We start from the raw sequence: 7,290 nt of genomic DNA, 5'->3' as shown, positions 1-7,290 counted from the left end.
TTATTTATACTTTCTTATGGTCACATAATAAGATACATAATATCTCAACAATCTACTACATTTTTATTCTACTTATATTATACATTTTGCCTGCAAGTAGAGCTTTAAGTTTTTGAAAGAAGAACTGGTCGTGTAATTGAACTGTCAGTTTAGAGTGCATAGGAGCTGCGTGGTTTTTGGTATATTCCAGATGAAATAAAACTAATCAACAAAGGAAGGACAAGCTATATACAAAATCCACATAATCGCAGAGCTGGCAAAGGCTAATACAAAAGCAGAAAGCCTTATTATCATAACACCAGAGAGATAGCCCTATATGGAAAGAGGTAAATAGATAGGGCTTTAAAATTAGCCTTAACTAAAATGTATAACTTGGAAGGCAGGTTGATTTTTAGTTCTGATCTGAAATCTTTCTGTTTATTTTACCAGAGCCTTCTGCCAACTCTGAGTGGTTCAATGGTAGCTAATCAGAAAACATCATTGTAGAAACTAATTAACAACTTTCCTAGGTTTTAATGAGTAATTTTATTTTGTGAGTTGCAAACAACTCTAAGCTCATATGTTAAGGTCCTGTAGCTTGTAATTAAGAAGCAGAAATAGGAAGCCTCTCTCTTTTCTCTAGTATTGATTTCTTCATCTTCTAGTGCTATTAATTTGGATTTAGTACCCTAGCTTAGAACATGCACTGTAAGCCTTCCTAAGCAAAAATGTTTACTGGCTATCTTCTACATTTGTGACTCACTCTTATAACATGAATATATTGGAATATTAAGAGTGTGTCTTGTATTAGTGTGATTTGAAAAACACTAATTCTGGACTAGATTCTGGTTCCCTTATTTCAAATTGTATCATATTTACCAAGAGGCCCCTGTGCAATTATAAGGAACCATAAAGTTACTGAGATTCCTCAGAGTACAAATATTTCAATCTTCATGTAACCCTCCCTTGTACTATCAGAAGGAACATTTTAAAATACAACCTGAGCATAACCAATGGAGTGATAGTGCATCCGTCTTAGGAAGGTCACAGAAAGCTTTATTACACCTTATGCTGTGAATCACACAAATGTTGACTGGTTAGCACTAGCTTGCACTTTGGAGCAGTGAACATTCTCTGACTGCCCCCCACCTGCACAGCTGTCACTTGCCACTAGAGGCCTGGTGAGCAGGGGCAGGTCTAAGAGATGCAGCTGTAGCTGTAGCTGTGAGTTGTTTTTGGAGGGCTGATGAGCCAGGCCAGGCTTCTAACCTTGATCTACAGGTAGGGATGTGAGAGATCCTGGGATGCTGGAGGACTTCAAGTTAGGCAGCACATCTGTGGGTAGTGGTCACACCGCAGTGGAACAGGAGCTGGGTAGTGCAGATCAGAGAGAAACCTGCCTTGGACTGGTGTAACTTCAAGCCACATAATGAGTGCTAAAACCACTTTAAGGTATTTCATGTGAAGACAGTCCAGGGGTTAAGAGCTTCCAGGAGGTGTCCAAAATTACTGTGTACAAGGTCCATAGCTCTAGACCATGTAGAGAAAAAAATACCTGTTAGGGGAGGAAGAAAGGGAAAAACTGGAGAAGCAGTGCCCCAGCTGATAGAGGAGACAAGCTGTCTAAGCAGATGCCTCTACTGAATCTGAGCTCTGGACTAAGACTGAGCTACAGACTGATGCAGAAGCTGCTGATGGGGGAAGAAACTGATCCCACGTTTGGGCTGGCCTCTCCAGATCTGGCTAAAGGTGAATGAGGCCACAAAGGGGTACTAGAAAACCCCTGTGTCAGAGCTGGCAGTCATTGATCAGCTCACTGGTAGGGGTACAGCTGGGCTTGCAAGTAAATTGACTCAAGGAAGGAAGGAATACTCTGGCCTGCAGTGTCAGGGAGGAAGGAACTCTTGCAGAATGGGTAGGTCCTAGCCCAGGAAGAGGGAAAAACCCCAAGAGCAGAAATAGTTTCTAGCAGGGGACTAAAAAGTCTCCCTCAGAGGATGTGTATGCCCAGGTGGGTTAAAAGTTTTATTAAGGACTACTTTTGTTGCTACATGCCCTACAAGAGGTGCTGCTGGTCTGTGTAATGAACCTAGAGGGTTGTGCACTTTAGTCTGCAAAATCCTTATTTTTGTCATTAGGTACAAGTAATATAGAATGTAATGTAGTCAGAAAGTAGTAATATGCTATGTAAGAAAAAGTGGTTTGGTAGTGTTCATAATTGTCTCTACAATTCTCAGTTCTCCACTGAGAAGGCGTAGTGCCTGCTAAAAACTGAAAAATCTCTAAGCCAAGTTTGAGTATGAAATACAGATGGATCAAATACATGTTCCAAAGTTTTACGCTCATTACAGTAAAGTAAGAGACCATTAGTAAAAAGGCAATGTAATGTAGGATGGGGGAGAAAAAGGTTAGTGAGTATATATTAACTAGCAAATTGCCCATCAAGAATGATGGGGGAGGGGCAAGATTTGACCCACCCTGGCACCATTCGGGGCGTGGCTGCACTCTCCTCCTCCCATCGCCATTCCAGGTCTGGCCCCACTCCCCCCCTTGTCACTCGGAGTCCAGCTGCACCCCTCCCATTGTTGCTCAGGGTCTGGCCTTGCTCCACCCTTTGGTGCTCAGTGTCCAGCCATGCCCTTTCCTCCCTGCTGCTCGGGGTGCGGCCAGTGCCCGCCCACCCCGCCAGTGCTGCTCAGGGTCCGGCCCTGCTTCTGCCCCCTGCTGCGCAGGGTCTGGTCCTGCTCCCGCCCCCCGCTGCCTGGGGGTCTGGTCTGGCCCCATTGTCCTCTGCTGGCACTTGGGATCTGGCCCTGCTCCCCCACCCCGCTGCTTGGGGTCCAGCTGCTCCCTCCATACCACTTTGGGTCCGGCCCATCTCCTCTCCCTCCCCACTGGTGATTGGGGTCCTCTCCCCCTGTGTCCAGCCCTGTCCCCCCTCCAAATCTGTTTGCCTCCCCTCTCCTCACTCCCTCTCTGTTGCCTCCTCCTCCCTCCTGGCTGTTCTGGAGGGCATTGGGGTTGGGCAGCAGGGGGTGCCACCACCATGATCCCCCTTCTTTGCCCTTAGGCAGGGAGGTGGGGGGCATCCCCGCTGCTCGGGAGAGGAGGCAGAGGCAGGCAAGGGGCAGGGAGGTGTGGGGCATCCCCGCTGCTCAGGTGACTGGGACATGTTCGCTGCCACCACACACTTCCCTGACAGTGGCCCAAACTGGGGCCTGCACAGTCCAGCCCACACAGCAAATCATCGCCTACCCTCTTTAAGGCACATGTGCAGTTGGCCAGAAGCATTACAGACAGACAGACAGACAGATACACTAAGCCTTTTATTATATTAGAATGAGCATCTAACTATGCATCCAAGTGGTTTTCTAATCCATAACTTTTATTTCTAGTGTTTAATCATGAAATGTAATAAAAAAATTAATATCTTTAAACTGTGTTATAAGTAATATACAAAGTAATATACAAATTATTGGCAGCATAGCTGGCATGTAATTAAAATTCAGTTGGAAATCTTACAGGAAGACAAGCAAAGTCAAAGCTGTAAATACTCAAAACTGCTCAGCAGTTAATAACAGGTCCTCTAAATTGTAAAAATGATCATACGAAGATAGTATCAATTTGTTTAGCTCCAAAATTTGAGGTTGGGTTAAAAGGATAGCAAAGGTGGTATTTTATTTTTTATATATTGATAAAACTGGTTTCCATCGATTTAAATATATCCCTGAAGTGTTGGAATCTAAATAGTAGAACATGTGCTATTTAATGAAAATCAGAAAATAAAATTAACAAGTTGAGTTTCACCATCCATGCTGATGAAATGTTCAATAGCACAAGCAGAAAGCAATTAGGTATTAAAAAATTCTACAGAGTTAATAGAAGCATATTACGTCTTTGGATTTAGTATTTTCTTTTTGACATTCTGGTAGCGAAACCCAAACTGGATGATATTAATAAATTTCAGGTAAGTTATATGAGAAGGAATGGGTATTTATGGAGCTCTTTTGTCTTTGCAGAAAATTGCTGTCTTACTTTTAAATTGCTGTCTTTTCCTTTTGGTTTCATTTTGCTCGTTTTTCCCTTTGTTCCTAAACTAGGTGCAAGATGCAGAGTTTGAAAAACTGGCATCCTATTAACTCCAAGGGAACTAAACCTTTTTATGCTGGGTGAGGATCTGGGCTGAAGGGTGTGTGTGTGAACATTTCTCCTTTTAGGAGTATGAAGAATTATTTTTTCAGTATAAAACTGCTCTTTGTGGAATATTAAATATTAATCTATCTTGTGTCTTTATAGCTTATATGATTGCATAAAAGACCAGACTTTGTATACTCTACATGAGTAAGGAAAAGCTAACACTTTTTGCGCACAAACAAACAACTGTGGAAATTATACAATGAAAAAGAATGTTTTGGTTCTGTATTTTTATTCAGATGGTAATTAAGTTTGTCATGTATCTGCATTGTAAATACAATTAATGATGCTGAGTGTACTTTGTACTTAATACTGTCCAAATACTGTAGTGTATTTATATTTGGTGTATATTATTATTAAGTATGCTCGTATATGTACACCACAATTAAACATGCTGCGAATGATATAAAATTTAGCAGAAATGCCAACTAATTTTGGAAAGAAAGGGATTTTTGAAGAAAAATTAAAGTAAAAACTATATATACAAGAAATGGGGAAAAGTTTTATTATGGTCTTTTAAAATCTTTTCTCAGCATATAACTTGCTGCTTTAATTATTTTTGCCAAGCAAAATTATACAGCTCAGTTCATCCTAGGAACAGTTATTCTGAACTAGACTTTCTCTGTTGTCTAGTATCCCAGTACTTGTTTCTTGTGCTGCCTGGCTTAACTTTTTGGTGAGGACTCTTCATGGATGGTCCCGATTCATGTGCTGGGAGATGCACTTTGTTTTTTTAAACTCTCTCTCTCAGTTGTTATCATTCCCCCTTTTTTCCTGCAATAAAAAGGCTGCCACCAGCTATACATTTTCAGGCTTTAAGTTTTTGAAAAACTTTACCTTCCATCACCAACTACTTTGATATGCATGTGTTTTATTCTAGTCCTTCCCATGATAAACAGGAACTATTTGAGGAAACACATTGTGAAGCAGCTAGAATGAAAGTTGTTGAACACCGCTGTGACAGTGATATGTTCAGCAGTGCTGTCCTATCAGGTTCCATCCAGTGAGAATACTCTTTATGCCACACATGAGGAATCATACCTACTATTATGGAAAAAAGCAACCAGGAAACTAATAGCAGATGAGAACATAAAATGCACTATAATGCAGAACTCATGAGTTTCTCGGTGGTTGCAGATATTCATAGATGCATGTGGCACTGAACTGGTTAAGACCATTGTGTTCAAAATGATACTTAAGTGAATGATTCATTTCTTGTTTACAAATACCCAAGCAAGTGTTTTCTATAGCAGACTAATTAAAGTGATTATTTCTCAAAGTAATGAGAAAATTCCAAACCGGGTCCTTCAAAACGGCAGGAGTCATTAAGTAATGTGCTGGCTGGCATGCCTGATGAATATTTCAAAGCTCCATCCAGAAAATATTGAAAATAAAAATTAACAGTACATATATTTAAAGCATAAACATTTCCATTTCAATTTTGCTTTGGTAGAATTCTTCCTCCTTATAATCTTAAAATGCATTACTTTTCCAGATAATAAACGTGGGAGACATGTTAATCTATTTCAAACACGTTCTTTCTAACCATTATTATATTGCCCTCACTGATACGCAGTGGATGCATAATCAGTTCAACTGCCTCAGTTATAATTGACTAATGTTCACATTCTTATCTGTAAGGGAATAGTAATTAAGGACAAGGGAGTAAATGGAAAATGGGTTTGCCAAAGGTAGATCATGACAAACTAACCTGACAAAGGATTTGTTTTCTAGACAAGGGAGATATGGCAGATCTATAATATCTGGGTTTAATTAGAGAGATGAAATTTTTGGGATTAATGAAAATGTATTGTCTGTTTAGATATTTGGAGTTGTTGGGACACTTCTCTGCTTTTAAACAACTTGAATACAACGGGACATAGAACTGGATCAGGGAAAGAAACTGTTCTTGTCTTGCAAAATATTTAGAGAGTTTTAATTTTTTTTCATACTCTACAGCAGGTAAAATGAGCTCCTAAGTAAAGTAGGAGAGGCAACAGAGATCAACCAGAATAATCAATAGTCCAGATGGTCAAGGTCCTACAAGATGTAGGAGACCAGACTCTAATTCCCAGTATGACTTAGGCAGAGCAGGGAATTGAAATCATGAGTGCCCTAAGTACCCGTTCTTCATTATTTGGGGTCTCTCTCTTTTATTCTCTTGTGTTAGTGACGCTGTAGTGATGATAGTACAGGAATTATGTGAGAAACAAGGACTTTTTTTAGGGGTGATATCTATTACTGGATCAATTGTATAGCTGGTGACCTTCTGATGATCTGAAGAAGACTGGTTTGAATTTAAAAGCTTGTCTAATTTTATCTGCACTATAGTTTTACCAATAAAAGCTATTACCCAAGTAAATAAATAAACAAGTCCTTGCATCTCTTTTGTTCTCTCTCATTTTTACTAAAAGTATCATTTTGAACCTGGAAAGTGTTTCCTGATATAAACATAATCAGACATCTTCCAATAAAAAGTTCTGGTGTTGAAAAATCAGAATTTGCTAATGTAAAAATCATGCTGTTAAAGAATTCTGACAAACCCTATGCAGAATTGCTCATTTGGAAATAGGACGACCCACTTCTTCAAAAATAAATATCAAAAGTTATAATTACTGTGTTCAATGTAGTTCCAATATACCCCATCATGAATAATTTACCCTGTTTTTCCTCTGACTCTTTTCCATTTCAGAATTTATCCATGGGACAAAATCTTTTCCCTCAATAATTTTTCTTCCCATCCTTCCTTAATACTAAGGAAGAGATTTCTGTTACTCTCCCTAAAATGTAATATTTCAATGCGACTACTTAGTAGTGCTACCACCTGAATAAAGATGGTAAATTCTGGCCCTAAAAAAGAGCTTACTATATGTTTAGAAGGATGTGGAGAAAGAGAGAGGGAGACTTCTGTGAAGATCCTCTTCTAAATCTGATAGACTTATTATTCAGAGCTACAGTAGAAGAGAATTAACTTTTTCTTTTTCCTTTGAAACTGACTGGATCAGGGGGAGATTTTTTTTTTTAAATTCTTAATATTAATGTGAACTAGAACATGACTATTTTCTATTAATGCAAATGTACACGGCCCATGTACATGCTTTTAAAGAATTTTTTCAC

This window comes from Gavialis gangeticus, unplaced genomic scaffold, assembly GCF_001723915.1.
Source record: "Gavialis gangeticus isolate Ggan-Ray unplaced genomic scaffold, GavGan_comp1, whole genome shotgun sequence".
In the NCBI taxonomy this organism is placed as follows: Eukaryota; Metazoa; Chordata; order Crocodylia; family Gavialidae; genus Gavialis; species Gavialis gangeticus.
The sequence above is the reverse complement of the archived record's forward strand: the minus strand, read 5'-3'. Positions refer to the sequence as shown.